At 41.4% G+C, this 19,140-nt stretch overlaps 11 non-coding genes across 11 annotated transcripts; all 11 read right to left on the bottom strand.

The window, feature by feature from the left end:
• Positions 1-1,466: 1,466 nt before the first annotated feature.
• TRNAS-AGA (transfer RNA serine (anticodon AGA)) lies at positions 1,467-1,548 on the bottom strand. The gene has a single exon. It is a non-coding gene; the product is annotated as a tRNA-Ser (tRNA).
• A 1,488-nt stretch (positions 1,549-3,036) lies between these two features.
• TRNAH-GUG (transfer RNA histidin (anticodon GUG)) lies at positions 3,037-3,108 on the bottom strand. Its single transcript has one exon. It is a non-coding gene; the product is annotated as a tRNA-His (tRNA).
• Positions 3,109-4,394: 1,286 nt separating this feature from the next.
• On the bottom strand, positions 4,395-4,476 carry TRNAS-AGA (transfer RNA serine (anticodon AGA)). Its single transcript has one exon. It is a non-coding gene; the product is annotated as a tRNA-Ser (tRNA).
• A 295-nt stretch (positions 4,477-4,771) lies between these two features.
• TRNAH-GUG (transfer RNA histidin (anticodon GUG)) lies at positions 4,772-4,843 on the bottom strand. The gene has a single exon. It is a non-coding gene; the product is annotated as a tRNA-His (tRNA).
• A 1,878-nt stretch (positions 4,844-6,721) lies between these two features.
• On the bottom strand, positions 6,722-6,803 carry TRNAS-AGA (transfer RNA serine (anticodon AGA)). The gene has a single exon. It is a non-coding gene; the product is annotated as a tRNA-Ser (tRNA).
• Positions 6,804-7,098: 295 nt separating this feature from the next.
• On the bottom strand, positions 7,099-7,170 carry TRNAH-GUG (transfer RNA histidin (anticodon GUG)). The gene has a single exon. It is a non-coding gene; the product is annotated as a tRNA-His (tRNA).
• Positions 7,171-8,456: 1,286 nt separating this feature from the next.
• Positions 8,457-8,538, bottom strand: TRNAF-AAA (transfer RNA phenylalanine (anticodon AAA)). Its single transcript has one exon. It is a non-coding gene; the product is annotated as a tRNA-Phe (tRNA).
• Positions 8,539-11,385: 2,847 nt separating this feature from the next.
• TRNAS-AGA (transfer RNA serine (anticodon AGA)) lies at positions 11,386-11,467 on the bottom strand. Its single transcript has one exon. It is a non-coding gene; the product is annotated as a tRNA-Ser (tRNA).
• A 2,855-nt stretch (positions 11,468-14,322) lies between these two features.
• On the bottom strand, positions 14,323-14,404 carry TRNAS-AGA (transfer RNA serine (anticodon AGA)). The gene has a single exon. It is a non-coding gene; the product is annotated as a tRNA-Ser (tRNA).
• Positions 14,405-17,255: 2,851 nt separating this feature from the next.
• On the bottom strand, positions 17,256-17,337 carry TRNAS-AGA (transfer RNA serine (anticodon AGA)). The gene has a single exon. It is a non-coding gene; the product is annotated as a tRNA-Ser (tRNA).
• Positions 17,338-18,989: 1,652 nt separating this feature from the next.
• TRNAF-AAA (transfer RNA phenylalanine (anticodon AAA)) lies at positions 18,990-19,071 on the bottom strand. The gene has a single exon. It is a non-coding gene; the product is annotated as a tRNA-Phe (tRNA).
• Between the last annotated feature and the right edge of the window lie 69 nt (positions 19,072-19,140).

Here is a 19,140-nt window from a genome sequence, read left to right as displayed (position 1 = left end):
TAAATATTTTAAAGGATCTGTTTTTAATAGACATTTTACAAAAACAACTGGTACATTTGGTAATTCTGTAAAAGAAAAACCCAACTGCCGTTACATTGCCAACCACAATGCCGTGTCTCGGATTCGAACCGAGGCTCCTGCGGCCACAACGCAGAGTACTATCCACTATACGATCATGGCGAGCTACTTGGGCTCAATAACATACAGTGACATGGAGAATTTATAATTCGGAACACTCAGGGAACTCCTGTGATAGGCTGAATGTGTTCATTGCTTCCTCATTCCTTATACAAAGGCTTTGTCTCCTCAGTGGTTGATAGGCTGAAACTGTTTCCTGGCCGCCTGCTTGTGAACTGACAAGAGTCAAAGATCACACATACACTTGTGGGCCTGTGATGGGACACCAATGCAGAGAAACCTACCTGGCGCAGATCTTCTATTCTGTCTAGTAGACCTGCATCTCCCCTGTACCTCCTCAAGCCATCTGTATGTGAAGCAAGAAAAAGTTAAGGAGCGGTCCATCTACACTTTTATAGGGAGGATGCTGCCATGAGGTCCTCCCAGCTAATCACACAAACAGCAGTAAAGCAAGATAACTACACAGTTAGGGGGGACTGCATGGTTAGGTTTTTGAGGAATTATTGAAACTGACCTCAGTGACCCATGATCAGAGCTGTGGCTAATGACTGCATGCCTAATTATGATGAAGCAAGCACCATGGCTCGTAGGGGCCCCACAACACGCTTTTCTTAGCTCATTGAATTAAAATATAAACCTCTGCCATGTATGAGTGGTAAAGGCTTGTTAATTTGGTTGCTTTTCCAATTCACGTCTGACAATAAGATGAAGGAACATTGGGGCATCAGAAGCTTTGGAAAGTAGCCACCAACCTCAGAGAAAGAGAGAAAGAGGGAAAAGGCAGTATGAGGTGTGGAGAAAACAGCAGCAGGTACAAGGAGCTCAAATGAGATTAATGGCGCCTAAATAGAGCACATAAAGGAACAGTTACAAATCTAAGAAAAGGGAAAGAAAGACTAGGAAAAAAACACGGAAAGAGCCTGTAGATAAAATTCTCTTCCTGTGACAGCAGGCTAAGAGAAATTACACAGGGAGCAGTTAAGCTTGTAACACGGGGAGAATAGAAAAGAAAATGCAGTTTTATGAAGTGTGTTTGCCTAATCCAGCAAGCACTTTTGTTTTATTTTTCTATTTGATTCTTTTATTGGTAAAGTAAGTTTCAAGTGCATGAATGGTATGACTGAGAGAGCCAGGGTATAATAATTTGAAGTGTTTGCACCAGCGCTAATGTAGGACGAGAGTTATAGCAAAGATATGAAAGGGGCAGCGATAATAAATATGTAAACGGGCAATAGTGACACCAAAATAAGCCACCTATTTATAAAACTGACATGGAAGAAATTCTAAAGGTTAACTTCTGAAATTGTAGCCGATGTTAAAAAGTTTCTCGTTGTTGGCAGGATTCAAACTTGCGCGGGGAGACCCCAATGGATTTCTAGTCCATCACCTTAACCACTCGGCCACAACAACTGACTGTAAGTTTTGTGCAAATAATCTGTATGAAAGTTTTCAAGGTGTCCCACAGCAAATTCCTGGTATTCTGCAATGCACTTTTTTAAAATAATGTTTTTTTCAGCAGGCACATTCTCTCCTAAAAACAAAAATTGCATGAGTATATCTCTAGTTTGGAAAAGGATAGGCTTTCATGCATACTCTCATGTGGCACTCAAGCTTTTGGGACCCTATTGCACTCTGTTTTCGTGCTGCTTTTAGTCTATGGCCCATATTACAGAAGTCTACCATCTTTGAGTATTTGAGGCTCCTTTGTAAGTGCTTTATCTTTTTTACTTAAAGAGCTATATAATAAAGGGGTCAGGGAAAGATTGCATTTATGGAAGATAAAAGAAGGCACACTTGTCTCACCAAATGCCGTAGAGAAACCTGATGTTTTACTCATGTTATCCTTAGTTTGTTTTTGTTAGACCTTGCATTCTTAAGGTGGCCTCAACCCTACCTTATTAATTTTCACCTACGCATTTTGCTGTATCTTTTTGTTGGCCTTAGGACTCTGATCACTTTATCACTACTAATCAGTGCTGAAGTGCACGTGCTTCTTCCCTAATCATGTGTGTAATTGGAGTATACCTGACTGACAGATTTAATTGACTTGAAAGCCCCTTGTAAAGTGGTATACCATATACCCAGGGACTGATTGTGCCGCCCAAAGAAGTAGCATTTCAAACCTGTCTCAAGCCTGCTACTGCAGTGCCTGTGCTGCAGTGTACTGCCACTTCGACTTGCCATTTAAAACTACTTGCCAAGCCTTAAACTCCAATTTTATTACATATAATTAACCAAAAGGTAGGCCCTAGGTAGTCCTAGGGGCATCATGCTATGTAAGTAAAAGGTAAGACATTTACTGTGGTAGTTTGCATGTCCTGGTAGTACCAAACAGTCTATTACATTTTTCACTACTGTGAGGTCTGCCCCTCTCACAGGTTAGCATTGGGTATTCCCTTATACTTTTTGGGGGGTAATTCCATATCAGAGAGGAGAAGCTTTATTTATTTATTGATAAATCCTATTTACTGGTGAGGTTGGATTTAACTTTACTATTTTATAAATGCCATTTTTAGAGAGTGAGCATTTCTCTGCACTTACTGCTCTATTTGCCTGAAAACCTGTCTCCAATTGACGTCTGGATTGGGCTGCGAGACAGCTTCATTTGTGCATTCCTTCTAGACAGCCACAACACAGGTCACTCAACTGCAACTGCATTTTGATTGGCATGGGGGAGAGCTCCATTCCCCCCACCGCAAATAGGTTCAAGAACGATAATTTATGTCAGTAGGTACAATATAGCTACATCTTATAATCATGTGTGTTTAAATAGTTTGTCGTTAGATCGTTTAAATATTTTAAAGGATCTGTTTTTAATAGACATTTTACAAAAACAACTGGTACATTTGGTAATTCTGTAAAAGAAAAACCCAACTGCCGTGACATTGCCAACCACAATACCGTGACTCGGATTCGAACCGAGGTTGCTGCGGCCACAACGCAGAGTACTAACCACTATACGATCACGGCGAGCTACTTGGGCTCAATATTATACAGTGACATGGAGAATTTATAATTCGGAACACTCAGTGAACTCCTGTGATAGGCTGAATGTGTTAATTGCTTCCTCATTCCTTATACAAAGGCTTTGTCTCCTCAGTGGTTGATAGGCTGAAACTGTTTCCTGGCCGCCTGCTTGTGAACTGCCAGGAGTCAAAGATCACACATACACTTGTGGGCCTGTGATGGGACACCAATGCAGAGAAACACACCTGGCGCAGATCTTCTATTCTGTCTAGTAGACCTGCATCTCCCCTGTACCTCCTCAAGCCATCTGTATGTGAAGCAAGAAAGAGTTAAGGAGCGGTCCATCTACACTTTTATAGGGAGGATGCTGCCGTGAGCTCCTCCCAGCTAATCACACAAACAGCAGTAAAGCAAGATAACTACACATTTAGGGGGGACTGCATGGTTAGGTTTTTGAGGAATTATTGAAACTGACCTCAGTGACCCATGATCAGAGCTGTGGCTAATGACTGCGTGCCCAATTATGATGAAGCAAGCACCATGGCTCGTAGGGGCCCCACAACACGCTTTTCTTAGCTCATTGAATTAAAGTATAAACCTCTGCCATGTATGAGTGGTAAAGGCTTGTTAATTTGGTTGCTTTTCCAATTCACGTCTGACAACAAGATGAAGGAACATTGGGGCATCAGAAGCTTTGGAAAGTAGCCACCAACCTCAGAGAAAGAGAGAAAGAGGGAAAAGGCAGTATGAGGTGTGGAGAAAACAGCAGCAGGTACAAGGAGCTCAAATGAGATTAATGGCGCCTAAATAGAGCACGTAAAGGAACAGTTACAAATCTAAGAAAAGGGAAAGAAAGACTAGGAAAAAAACACGGAAAGAGCCTGTAGATAAAATTCTCTTCCTGGGACAGCAGGCTAAGAGAAATTACACAGGGAGCAGTTAAGCTTGTAACACGGGGAGAATAGAAAAGAAAATGCAGTTTTATGAAGTGTGTTTGCCTTATCCAGCAAGCACTTTTGTTTTATTTTTCTATTTGCTTCTTTTATTGGTAAAGTAAGTTTCAAGTGCATGAATGGTATGACTGAGAGAGCCAGGGTATAATAATTTGAAGTGTTTGCACCAGCGCTAATGTAGGACGAGAGTTATAGCAAAGATATGAAAGGGGTAGCTATAATAAATATGTGAAAGGGCAATAGTGACACCAAAATAAGCCACCTATTTATAAAACTGACATGGAAGAAATTCTAAAGGTTAACTTCTGAAATTGTAGCCGATGTTAAAAAGTTTCTCATTGTTGGCAGGATTCGAACCTGCGCAGGGAGACCCAAATGGATTTCTAGTCCATCGCCTTAACCACTCGGCCACAACAACTGACTGTAAGTTTTGTGCAAATAATCTGCATGAAAGTTTTCAAGGTGTGCCACAGCAAATTCCTGATATCCTGCAATGCACTTTTTAAAAATAATGTTTTTTTCAGCAGGCACATTCTCTCCTAAAAACAAAAATAAGGCTACATCTTATAATCATGTGTGTTTAAATAATTTGTCGTTAGATCGTTTAAATATTTTAAAGGATCTGTTTTTAATAGACATTTTACAAAAACAACTGGTACATTTGGTAATTCTGTAAAAGAAAAACCCAACTGCCGTGACATTGCCAACCACAATGCCGTGACTCGGATTCGAACCGAGGTTGCTGCAGCCACAACGCAGAGTACTAACCACTATACGATCACGGCGAGCTACTTGGGCTCAATAACATACAGTGACATGGAGAATTTATAATTCGAAACACTCAGGGAACTCCAGTGATAGGCTGAATGTGTTCATTGCTTCCTCATTCCTTATACAAAGGCTTTGTCTCCTCAGTGGTTGATAGGCTGAAACCGTTTCCTGGTTGCCTGCTTGTGAACTGCCAGAAGTCAAAGATCACACATACACTTGTTGGCCTGTGATGGGACACCAATGCAGAGAAACACACCTGGCGCAGATCTTCTATTCTGTCTATTAGACCTGCATCTCCCCTGTACCTCCTCAAGCCATCTGTATGTGAAGCAAGAAAAAGTTAAGGAGCGGTCCATCTACACTTTTATAGGGAGGATGCTGCCGTGAGCTCCTCCCAGCTAATCACACAAACAGCAGTAAAGCAAGATAACTACACAGTTAGGGGGGACTGCATGGTTAGGTTTTTGAGGAATTATTGAAACTGACCTCAGTGACCCATGATCAGAGCTGTGGCTAATGACTGCGTGCCTAATTATGATGAAGCAAGCACCAAGGCTCGTAGGGGCCCCACAACACGCTTTTCTTAGCTCAATTAAAGTATAAACCTCTGCCATGTATGAGTGGTAAGGGCTTGTTAATTTGGTTGCTTTTCCAATTCACGTCTGACAACGAGATGAAGGAACATTGGGGCATCAGACGCTTTGGAAAGTAGCCACCAACCTCAGAGAAAGAGAGAAAGAGGGAAAAGGCAGTATGAGGTGTGGATAAAACAGCAGCAGGTACAAGGAGCTCAAATGAGATTAATGGCGCCTAAATAGAGCACGTAAAGGAACAGTTACAAATCTAAGAAAAGGGAAAGAAAGACTAGGAAAAAAACACGGAAAGAGCCTGTAGATAAAATTCTCTTCCTGGGACAGCAGGCTAAGAGAAATTACACAGGGAGCCGTTAAGCTTGTAACACGGGGAGAATAGTAGGCCTGGGCGAAGCACTACGCTCCGCTCGCAGAGTTTGCGAAGTTTTTGCAACTTCGCACTACGCGAGCGGCACGTAGTACAGTGCGAACATGCGTAGTGCAGCATAGCGTAGTGCAGCGCTCATTTTTTGCTTGTTCGCGGTCCTGAACGTCATGTTCGCGACCACGAGCAAGCAAAATGACATCCCGGCGAGATTCTTGCTTGTTCGCGGTCCTGAACGTCATGTTCGCGACCACGAGCAAGCAACGTTCAACGCGAGGAGGTCAGGTTTTTCATTGTGAGTGGTTGCGCATGCTCGCGACCGCTCTCAATGAGAAACTACCTGTTCGCGTTGAGAAAGCTGCCGCTCGAGTAATAATCTCCTCGAGCAGCAGAAAACTACAGCTCGCACTGTGCAAGATGCCGTTTTCAATGCTTGCACAGTGCCGGATGCTTGTTCGCACTGTGCAATCATTGAAAACACATCTTGCACAGTGCGAACATGCTACTACGCAGCTCGCGTAGTGCTACGTGAAGTTCGCGTAGTGCGAAGTGCAATTCGCGTAGCTTCGCGTAGCACTACTTCGCGAACTACGCCCACCCCTAGAGAATAGAAAAGAAAATGCAGTTTTATGAAGTGTGTTTGCCTAATCCAGCAAGCACTTTTGTTTTATTTTTCTATTTGCTTCTTTTATTGGTAAAGTAAGTTTCAAGTGCATGAATGGTATGACTGAGAGAGCCAGGGTATAATAATTTGAAGTGTTTGCACCAGCGCTAATGTAGGACGAGAGTTATAGCAAAGATATGAAAGGGGTAGCGATAATAAATATGTGAAAGGGCAATAGTGACCCCAAAATAAGCCACCTATTTATAAAACTGACATGGAAGAAATTCAAAAGGTTAACTTCTGAAAGTGTAGCCGATGTTAAAAAGTTTCTCGTTGTTGGCAGGATTTGAACCTGCGCGGGGGGACCCCAATGGATTTCTAGTCCATCGCCTTAACCACTCAGCCACAACAACTGACTGTAAGTTTTGTGCAAATAATCTGTATGCAAGTTTTCAAGGTGTCCCACAGCAAATTCCTGATATTCTGCAATGCACTTTTTAAAAATAATGTTTTTTTCAGCAGGCACATTCTCTCCTAAAAACAAAAATAAGGCTACATCTCATAATCATGTGTGTTTAAATAATTTGTCGTTAGATTGTTTAAATATTTTAAAGGATCTGTTTTTAATAGACATTTTACAAAAACAACTGGTACATTTGGTAATTCTGTAAAAGAAAAACCCAACTGCCGTGACATTGCCAACCACAATGCCGTGACTCGGATTCGAACCGAGGTTGCTGCGGCCACAACGCAGAGTACTAACCACTATACGATCACGGCGAGCTACTTGGGCTCAATAACATACAGTGACATGGAGAATTTATAATTCAAAACACTCAGGGAACTCCTGTGATAGGCTGAATGTGTTCATTGCTTCCTCATTCCTTATACAAAGGCTTTGTCTCCTCAGTGGTTGATAGGCTGAAACCGTTTCCTGGCCGCCTGCTTGTGAACTGCCAGAAGTCAAAGATCAAACATACACTTGTGGGCCTGTGATGGGACACCAATGCAGAGAAACACAAATGGCGCAGATCTTCTATTCTGTCTATTAGACCTGCATCTCCCCTGAACCTCCTCAAGCCATCTGTATGTGAAGCAAGAAAAAGTTAAGGAGTTGTCCATCTACACTTTTTTAGGGAGGATGCTGCTGTGAGCTCCTCCCAGCTAATCACACAAACAGCAGTAAAGCAAGATAACTACACAGTTAGGGGGGACTGCATGGTTAGGTTTTTGAGGAATTATTGAAACTGACCTCAGTGACCCATGATCAGAGCTGTGGCTAATGACTGCGTGCCCAATTATGATGAAGCAAGCACCATGGCTCGTAGGGGCCCCACAACACGCTTTTCTTAGCTCATTGAATTAAAGTATAAACTTTTGCCACGTGTAAGTGGTAAAGGCTTGTTAATTTGGTTGCTTTTCCAATTCACGTCTGACAACAAGATGAAGGAACATTGGGGCATCAGAAGCTTTGGAAAGTAGCCACCAACCTCAGAGAAAGAGAGAAAGAGGGAAAAGGCAGTATGATGTGTGGAGAAAACAGCAGCAGGTACAAGGAGCACAAATGAGATTAATGGCGCCTAAATAGAGCACATAAAGGAACAGTTACAAATCTAAGAAAAGGGAAAGAAAGACTAGGAAAAAAACACGGAAAGAGCCTGTAGATAAAATTCTCTTCCTGGGACAGCAGGCTAAGAGAAATTACACAGGGAGCAGTTAAGCTTGTAACACGGGGAGAATAGAAAAGAAAATGCAGTTTTATGAAGTGTGTTTGCCTAATCCAGCAAGCACTTTTGTTTTATTTTTCTATTTGCTTCTTTTATTGGTAAAGTAAGTTTCAAGTGCATGAATGGTATGACTGAGAGAGCCAGGGTACAATAATTTGAAGTGTTTGCACTAGCGCTAATGTAGGACGAGAGTTATAGCAAAGATATGAAAGGGGTAGCGATAATAAATATGTGAAAGGGCAATAGTGACACCAAAATAAGCCGCCTATTTATAAAACTGACATGGAAGAAATTCTAAAGGTTAACTTTTGAAATTGTAGCCGATGTTAAGAAGTTTCTCGTTGTTGGCAGAACTCGAAGCTGCGCGGGGAGACCCCAATGGATTTTTGGTTCATCGCCTTAACCACTCGGCCACAACAACTGACTGTAAGTTTTTTGCAAATAATCTGTATGAAAGTTTTCAAGGAGTCCCACAGCAAATTCCTGGTATTCTGCAATGCACTTTTTAAAAATAATGTTTTTTTCAGCAGGCACATTCTCTCCTAAAAACAAAAATTGCATGAGTATATCTCTAGTTTGGAAAAGGATAGGCTTTCATGCATACTCTCATGTGGCACTCAAGTTTTTGGGACCCTATTGCACTCTGTTTTCGTGCTGCTTTTAGTCTTTGGCCCATATTACAGAAGTCTACCATCTTTGAGTATTTGAGGCTCCTTTGTAAGTGCTTTATCTTTTTTACTTGAAGAGCTATATAATAAAGGGGTCAGGGAAAGATTGCATTTATGGAAGATAAAAGAAGGCACACTTGTCTCACCAAATGCCGTAGAGAAACCTGATGTTTTACTCATGTTATCCTTAGTTTGTTTTTGTTAGACCTTGCATTCTTAAGATCGCCTCAACCCTACCTTATTGCTTTTCACCTACACATTTTGCTGTATCTTTTTGTTGGCCTTAGGACTCTGATCACTTTATCCCTACTAATCAGTGCTGAAGTGCACATGCTTCTTCCCTAATCATGTGTGTAATTGGAGTATACCTGACTGACAGATTTAATTGACTTGAAAGCCCCTTGTAAAGTGGTATACCATATACCCAGGGACTGATTGTGCTGCCCAAAGAAGTAGCATTTCAAACCTGTCTCAAGCCTGCTACTGCAGTGCCTGTGCTGCAGTGTACTGCCACTTCGACTTGCCATTTAAAACTACTTGCCAAGCCCTAAACTCCAATTTGATTACATATAATTAACCCCTAAGGTAGGCCCTAGGTAGTCCTAGGGGCATCATGCTATGTAAGTAAAAGGTAAGACATGTACTGTGGTAGTTTGCATGTCCTGGTAGTACCAAGCAGTCTATTACATTTTTCACTACAGTGAGGTCTACCCCTCACATAGGTTAGCATTGGGTATTCCCTTATACTTTTTGGGGGGTAATTCCATATCAGAGAGGAGAAGCTTTATTTATTTATTGATAAATCCTATTTACTGGTGAGGTTGGATTTAACTTTACTATTTTATAAATGCCATTTTTAGAGAGTGAGCATTTCTCTGCACTTACTGCTCTATTTGCCGGAAAACCTGTCTCCAATTGACGTCTGGATTGGGCTGCGAGACAGCTACATTTGTGCATTCCCTCTAGACAGCCACAACACAGGTCACTCAACTGCAACTGCATTCTGATTGGCATGGGGGAGAGCTCCATTCCCCCCACCGCAAATAGGTTCAAGAACGATAATTTATGTCAGTAGGTACAATATAGCTACATCTTATAATCACGTGTGTTTAAATAATTTGTCGTTAGATCGTTTAAATATTTTAAAGGATCTGTTTTTAATAGACATTTTACAAAAACAACTGGTACATTTGGTAATTCTGTAAAAGAAAAACCCAACTGCCGTTACATTGCCAACCACAATGCCGTGTGTCGGATTCGAACCGAGGTTGCTGCAGCCACAACGCAGAGTACTATCCACTATACGATCACGGCGAGCTACTTGGGCTCAATAACATACAGTGACATGGAGAATTTATAATTCGGAACACTCAGGGAACTCCTGTGATAGGCTGAATGTGTTCATTGCTTCCTCATTCCTTATACAAAGGCTTTGTCTCCTCAGTGGTTGATAGGCTGAAACTGTTTCCTGGCCGCCTGCTTGTGAACTGACAAGAGTCAAAGATCACACATACACTTGTGGGCCTGTGATGGGACACCAATGCAGGCAAACACACCTGGCGCAGATCTTCTATTCTGTCTAGTAGACCTGCATCTCCCCTGTACCTCCTCAAGCCATCTGTATGTGAAGCAAGAAAAAGTTAAGGAGCGGTCCATCTACACTTTTATAGGGAGGATGCTGCCATGAGCTCCTCCCAGCTAATCACACAAATAGCAGTAAAGCAAGATAACTACACAGTTAGGGGGGACTGCATGGTTAGGTTTTTGAGGAATTATTGAAACTGACCTCAGTGACCCATGATCAGAGCTGTGGCTAATGACTGCGTGCCTAATTATGATGAAGCAAGCACCATGGCTCGTAGGGGCCCCACAACACGCTTTTCTTAGCTCATTGAATTAAAGTATAAACCTCTGCCATGTATGAGTGGTAAAGGCTTGTTAATTTGGTTGCTTTTCCAATTCACGTCTGACAACAAGATGAAGGAACATTGGGGCATCAGAAGCTTTGGAAAGTAGCCACCAACCTCAGAGAAAGAGAGAAAGAGGGAAAAGGCAGTATGACTTGTGGAGAAAACAGCAGCAGGTACAAGGAGCTCAAATGAGATTAATGGCGCCTAAATAGAGCACATAAAGGAACAGTTACAAATCTAAGAAAAGGGAAAGAAAGACTAGGAAAAAAACACGGAAAGAGCTTGTAGATAAAATTCTCTTCCTGGGACAGCAGGCTAAGAGAAATTACACAGGGAGCAGTTAAGCTTGTAACACGGGGAGAATAGAAAAGAAAATGCAGTTTTATGAAGTGTGTTTGCCTAATCCAGCAAGCACTTTTGTTTTATTTTTCTATTTGCTTCTTTTATTGGTAAAGTAAGTTTCAAGTGCATGAATGGTATGACTGAGAGAGCCAGGGTATAATAATTTGAAGTGTTTGCACCAGCGCTAATGTCGGACGAGAGTTATAGCAAAGATATGAAAGGGGTAGCGATAATAAATATGTGAAAGGGCAATAGTGACACCAAAATAAGCCACCTATTTATAAAACTGACATGGAAGAAATTCTAAAGGTTAACTTCTGAAATTGTAGCCGATGTTAAAAAGTTTGTCGTTGTTGGCAGGATTCGAACCTGCGCAGGGAGACCCCAATGGATTTCTAGTCCATCGCCTTAACCACTCGGCCACAACAACTGACTGTAAGTTTTGTGCAAATAATCTGTATGAAAGTTTTCAAGGTGTCCCACAGCAAATTCCTGGTATTCTGCAATGCACTTTTTTAAAATAATGTTTTTTTCAGCAGGCACATTCTCTCCTAAAAACAAAAATTGCATGAGTATATCTCTAGTTTGGAAAAGGATAGGCTTTCATGCATACTCTCATGTGGCACTCAAGTTTTTGGGACCCTATTGCACTCTGTTTTCATGCTGCTTTTAGTCTATGGCCCATATTACAGAAGTCTACCATCTTTGAGTATTTGAGGCTCCTTTGTAAGTGCTTTATCTTTTTTACTTGAAGAGCTATATAATAAAGGGGTCAGGGAAAGATTGCATTTACGGAAGATAAAAGAAGGCACACTTGTCTCACCAAATGCCGTAGAGAAACCTGATGTTTTACTCATGTTATCCTTAGTTTGTTTTTGTTAGACCTTGCATTCTTAAGGTGGCCTCAACCCTACCTTATTGCTTTTCACCTACGCATTTTGCTGTATCTTTTTGTAGGCCTTAGGACTCTGATCACTTTATCGCTACTAATCAGTGCTGAAGTGCACGTGCTTTTTCCCTAATCATGTGTGTAATTGGAGTATACCTTACTGACAGATTTAATTGACTTGAAAGCCCCTTGTAAAGTGGTATACCATATACCCAGGGACTGATTGTGCCGCCCAAAGAAGTAGAATTTCAAACCTGTCTCAAGCCTGCTACTGCAGTGCCTGTGCTGCAGTGTACTGCCACTTCGACTTGCCATTTAAAACTACTTGCCAAGCCTTAAACTCCAATTTTATTACATATAATTAACCAAAAGGTAGGCCCTAGGTAGTCCTAGGGGCATCATGCTATGTAAGTAAAAGGTAAGACATGTACTGTGGTAGTTTGCATGTCCTGGTAGTACCAAACAGTCTATTACATTTTTCACTACTGTGAGGTCTGCCCCTCTCATAGGTTAGCATTGGGTATTGCCTTATACTTTTTGGGGGTAATTCCATATCAGAAAGGAGAAGCTTTATTTATTTATTGATAAATCCTATTTACTGGTGAGGTTGGATTTAACTTTACTATTTTATAAATGCCATTTTTAGAGAGTGAGCATTTCTCTGCACTTACTGCTCTATTTGCCTGAAAACCTGTCTCCAATTGACGTCTGGATTGGGCTGCGAGACAGCTACATTTGTGCATTCCCTCTAGACAGCCACAACACAGGTCACTCAACTGCAACTGCATTCATCTGCATTCTGATTGGCATGGGGGAGAGCTCCATTCCCCCCACCGCAAATAGGTTCAAGAACGATAATTTATGTCAGTAGGTACAATATAGCTACATCTTATAATCACGTGTGTTTAAATAATTTGTCGTTAGATCGTTTAAATATTTTAAAGGATCTGTTTTTAATAGACATTTTACAAAAACAACTGGTACATTTGGTAATTCTGTAAAAGAAAAACCCAACTGCCGTTACATTGCCAACCACAATGCCGTGTGTCGGATTCGAACCGAGGTTGCTGCAGCCACAACGCAGAGTACTATCCACTATACGATCACGGCGAGCTACTTGGGCTCAATAACATACAGTGACATGGAGAATTTATAATTCGGAACACTCAGGGAACTCCTGTGATAGGCTGAATGTGTTCATTGCTTCCTCATTCCTTATACAAAGGCTTTGTCTCCTCAGTGGTTGATAGGCTGAAACTGTTTCCTGGCCGCCTGCTTGTGAACTGACAAGAGTCAAAGATCACACATACACTTGTGGGCCTGTGATGGGACACCAATGCAGGCAAACACACCTGGCGCAGATCTTCTATTCTGTCTAGTAGACCTGCATCTCCCCTGTACCTCCTCAAGCCATCTGTATGTGAAGCAAGAAAAAGTTAAGGAGCGGTCCATCTACACTTTTATAGGGAGGATGCTGCCATGAGCTCCTCCCAGCTAATCACACAAATAGCAGTAAAGCAAGATAACTACACAGTTAGGGGGGACTGCATGGTTAGGTTTTTGAGGAATTATTGAAACTGACCTCAGTGACCCATGATCAGAGCTGTGGCTAATGACTGCGTGCCTAATTATGATGAAGCAAGCACCATGGCTTGTAGGGGCCCCACAACACGCTTTTCTTAGCTCATTGAATTAAAGTATAAACCTCTGCCATGTATGAGTGGTAAAGGCTTGTTAATTTGGTTGCTTTTCCAATTCACGTCTGACAACAAGATGAAGGAACATTGGGGCATCAGAAGCTTTGGAAAGTAGCCACCAACCTCAGAGAAAGAGAGAAAGAGGGAAAAGGCAGTATGACTTGTGGAGAAAACAGCAGCAGGTACAAGGAGCTCAAATGAGATTAATGGCGCCTAAATAGAGCACATAAAGGAACAGTTACAAATCTAAGAAAAGGGAAAGAAAGACTAGGAAAAAAACACGGAAAGAGCCTGTAGATAAAATTCTCTTCCTGGGACAGCAGGCTAAGAGAAATTACACAGGGAGCAGTTAAGCTTGTAACACGGGGAGAATAGAAAAGAAAATGCAGTTTTATGAAGTGTGTTTGCCTAATCCAGCAAGCACTTTTGTTTTATTTTTCTATTTGCTTCTTTTATTGGTAAAGTAAGTTTCAAGTGCATGAATGGTATGACTGAGAGAGCCAGGGTATAATAATTTGAAGTGTTTGCACCAGCGCTAATGTCGGACGAGAGTTATAGCAAAGATATGAAAGGGGTAGCGATAATAAATATGTGAAAGGGCAATAGTGACACCAAAATAAGACACCTATTTATAAAACTGACATGGAAGAAATTCTAAAGGTTAACTTCTGAAATTGTAGCCGATGTTAAAAAGTTTGTCGCTGTTGGCAGGATTCGAACCTGCGCAGGGAGACCCCAATGGATTTCTAGTCCATCGCCTTAACCACTCGGCCACAACAACTGACTGTAAGTTTTGTGCAAATAATCTGTATGAAAGTTTTCAAGGTGTCCCACAGCAAATTCCTGGTATTCTGCAATGCACTTTTTTAAAATAATGTTTTTTTCAGCAGGCACATTCTCTCCTAAAAACAAAAATTGCATGAGTATATCTCTAGTTTGGAAAAGGATAGGCTTTCATGCATACTCTCATGTGGCACTCAAGTTTTTGGGACCCTATTGCACTCTGTTTTCGTGCTGCTTTTAGTCTATGGCCCATATTACAGAAGTCTACCATCTTTGAGTATTTGAGGCTCCTTTGTAAGTGCTTTATCTTTTTTACTTGAAGAGCTATATAATAAAGGGGTCAGGGAAAGATTGCATTTATGGAAGATAAAAGAAGGCACACTTGTCTCACCAAATGCCGTAGAGAAACCTGATGTTTTACTCATGTTATCCTTAGTTTGTTTTGGTTAGACCTTGCATTCTTAAGGTGGCCTCAACCCTACCTTATTGCTTTTCACCTACGCATTTTGCTGTATCTTTTTGTAGGCCTTAGGACTCTGATCACTTTATCGCTACTAATCAGTGCTGAAGTGCACGTGCTTGTTCCCTAATCATGTGTGTAATTGGAGTATACCTTATTGACAGATTTAATTGACTTGAAAGCCCCTTGTAAAGTGGTATACCATATACCCAGGGACTGATTGTGCCGCCCAAAGAAGTAGAATTTCAAACCTGTCTCAAGCCTGCTACTGCAGTGCCTGTGCTGCAGTGTACTGCCACTTCGACTTGCCATTTAAAACTACTTGCCAAGCCTTAAACTCCAATTTTATTACATATAATTAACCAAAAGGTAGGCCCTAGGTAGTCCTAGGGGCATCATGCTATGTAAGTAAAAGGTAAGACATGTACTGTGGTAGTTTGCATGTCCTGGTAGTACCAAACAGTCTATTACATTTTTCACTACTGTGAGGTCTGCCCCTCTCATAGGTTAGCATTGGGTATTGCCTTATACTTTTTGGGGGTAATTCCATATCAGAAAGGAGAAGCTTTATTTATTTATTGATAAATCCTATTTACTGGTGAGGTTGGATTTAACTTTACTATTTTATAAATGCCATTTTTAGAGAGTGAGCATTTCTCTGCACTTACTGCTCTATTTGCCTGAAAACCTGTCTCCAATTGACGTCTGGATTGGGCTGCGAGACAGCTACATTTGTGCATTCCCTCTAGACAGCCACAACACAGGTCACTCAACTGCAACTGCATTCATCTGCATTCTGATTGGCATGGGGGAGAGCTCCATTCCCCCCACCGCAAATAGGTTCAAGAATTATAATTTATGTCAGTAGGTACAATATAGCTACATCTTATAATCATGTGTGTTTAAATAATTTGTCGTTAGATCGTTTAAATATTTTAAAGGATCTGTTTTTAATAGACATTTTACAAAAACAACTGGTACATTTGGTAATTCTGTAAAAGAAAAAACCAACTGCCGTGACATTGCCAACCACAATGCCGTGACTCAGATTCGAACCGAGGTTGCTGCAGCCACAACGCAGAGTACTAACCACTATACGATGACGGCGAGCTACTTGGGCTCAATAGCATACAGTGACATGGAGAATTTATAATTCTGAACACTCAGGGAACTCCTGTGATAGGTTGAATGTGTTCATTGCTTCCTCATTCCTTATACAAAGGCTTTGTCTCCTCAGTGGTTGATAGGCTGAAACTGTTTCCTGGCCGCGTGCTTGTGAACTGACAGGAGTCAAAGATCACACATACACTTGTGGGCCTGTGATGGGACACCAATGCAGAGAAACACACCTGGCGCAGATCTTCTATTCTGTCTAGTAGACCTGCATCTCCCCTGTACCTCCTCAAGCCATCTGTATGTGAAGCAAGAAAGAGTTAAGGAGCGGTACATCTACACTTTTATAGGGAGGATGCTGCCGTGAGCTCCTCCCAGCTAATCACACAAACAGCAGTAAAGCAAGATAACTACACAGTTAGGGGGGACTGCATGGTTAGGTTTTTGAGGAATTATTGAAACTGACCTCAGTGACCCATGATCAGAGCTGTGGCTAATGACTGCGTGCCTAATTATGATGAAGCAAGCACCATGGCTCGTAGGGGCCCCACAACACGCTTTTCTTAGCTCAATTAAAGTATAAACCTCTGCCATGTATGAGTGGTAAGGGCTTGTTAATTTGGTTGCTTTTCCAATTCACGTCTGAAAACGAGATGAAGGAACATTGGGGCATCAGACGCTTTGGAAAGTAGCCACCAACCTCAGAGAAAGAGAGAAAGAGGGAAAAGGCAGTATGAGGTGTGGAGAAAACAGCAGCAGGTACAAGGAGCTCAAATGAGATTAATGGCGCCTAAATAGAGCACGTAAAGGAACAGTTACAAATCTAAGAAAAGGGAAAGAAAGACTAGGAAAAAAACACGGAAAGAGCCTGTAGATAAAATTCTCTTCCTGGGACAGCAGGCTAAGAGAAATTACACAGGGAGCCGTTAAGCTTGTAACACGGGGAGAATAGACAAGAAAATGCAGTTTTATGAAGTGTGTTTGCCTAATCCAGCAAGCACTTTTGTTTTATTTTTCTATTTGCTTCTTTTATTGGTAAAGTAAGTTTCAAGTGCATGAATGGTATGACTGAGAGAGCCAGGGTATAATAATTTGAAGTGTTTGCACCAGCGCTAATGTAGGACGAGAGTTATAGCAAAGATATGAAAGGGGTAGCGATAATAAATATGTGAAAGGGCAATAGTGACCCCAAAATAAGCCACCTATTTATAAAACTGACATGGAAGAAATTCAAAAGGTTAACTTCTGAAATTGTAGCCGATGTTAAAAAGTTTCTCGTTGTTGGCAGGATTTGAACCTGCGCGGGAGGACACCAATGGATTTCTAGTCCATCGCCTTAACCACTCAGCCACAACAACTGACTGTAAGTTTTGTGCAAATAATCTGTATGAAAGTTTTCAAGGTGTCCCACAGCAAATTCCTGATATTCTGCAATGCACTTTTTAAAAATAATGTTTTTTTCAGCAGGCACATTCTCTCCTAAAAACAAAAATAAGGCTACATCTCATAATCATGTGTGTTTAAATAGTTTGTCGTTAGATTGTTTAAATATTTTAAAGGATCTGTTTTTAATAGACATTTTACAAAAACAACTGGTACATTTGGTAATTCTGTAAAAGAAAAACCCAACTGCCGTGACATTGCCAACCACAATGCCTTGACTCGGATTCAAACCGAGGTTGCTGCGGCCACAACACAGAGTACTAGCCACTATACGATCACGGCGAGCTACTTGGGCTCAATAACATACAGTGACATGGAGAATTTATAATTCAAAACACTCAGGGAACTCCTGTGATAGGCTGAATGTGTTCATTGCTTCCTCATTCCTTATACAAAGGCTTTGTCTCCTCAGTGGTTGATAGGCTGAAACCGTTTCCTGGCCGCCTGCTTGTGAACTGCCAGAAGTCGAAGATCAAACATACACTTGTGGGCCTGTGATGGGACACCAATGCAGAGAAACACAAATGGCGCAGATCTTCTATTCTGTCTATTAGACCTGCATCTCCCCTGAACCTCCTCAAGCCATCTGTATGTGAAGCAAGAAAAAGTTAAGGAGCGGTCCATCTACACTTTTTTAGGGAGGATGCTGCTGTGAGCTCCTCCCAGCTAATCACACAAACAGCAGTAAAGCAAGATAACTACACAGTTAGGGGGGACTGCATGGTTAGGTTTTTGAGGAATTATTGAAACTGACCTCAGTGACCCATGATCAGAGCTGTGGCTAATGACTGCGTGTCCAATTATGATGAAGCAAGCACCATGGCTTGTAGGGGCCCCACAACACGCTTTTCTTAGCTCATTGAATTAAAGTATAAACTTTTGCCACGTGTAAGTGGTAAAGGCTTGTTAATTTGGTTGCTTTTCCAATTCACGTCTGACAACAAGATGAAGGAACATTGGGGCATCAGAAGCTTTGGAAAGTAGCCACCAACCTCAGAGAAAGAGAGAAAGAGGGAAAAGGCAGTATGAGGTGTGGAGAAAACAGCAGCAGGTACAAGGAGCACAAATGAGATTAATGGCGCCTAAATAGAGCACATAAAGGAACAGTTACAAATCTAAGGAAAGGGAAAGAAAGACTAGGAAAAAAACACGGAAAGAGCCTGTAGATAAAATTCTCTTCCTGGGACAGCAGGCTAAGAGAAATTACACAGGGAGCAGTTAAGCTTGTAACACGGGGAGAATAGAAAAGAAAATGCAGTTTTATGAAGTGTGTTTGCCTAATCCAGCAAGCACTTTTTTTTTTTTTTCTATTTGCTTCTTTTATTGGTAAAGTAAGTTTCAAGTGCATGAATGGTATGACTGAGAGAGCCAGGGTATAATAATTTGAAGTGTTTGCACTATGGCTAATGTAGGACGAGAGTTATAGCAAAGATATGAAAGGGGTAGCGATAATAAATATGTGAAAGGGCAATAGTGACACCAAAATAAGCCGCCTATTTATAAAACTGACATGGAAGAAATTCTAAAGGTTAACTTTTGAAATTGTAGCCGATGTTAAAAAGTTGCTCGTTGTTGGCAGAACTCAAAGCTGCGCGGGGAGACCCCAATGGATTTTTGGTTCATCGCCTTAACCACTCGGCCACAACAACTGACTGTAAGTTTTTTGCAAATAATCTGTATGAAAGTTTTCAAGGTGTCCCACAGCAAATTCCTGGTAT

The sequence above is a fragment of the Lissotriton helveticus genome, chromosome 12 (genome assembly GCF_964261635.1).
Source record: "Lissotriton helveticus chromosome 12, aLisHel1.1, whole genome shotgun sequence".
Taxonomy (NCBI): domain Eukaryota; kingdom Metazoa; phylum Chordata; class Amphibia; order Caudata; family Salamandridae; genus Lissotriton; species Lissotriton helveticus.
This window is presented reverse-complemented; position numbering and strand designations above follow the sequence as displayed.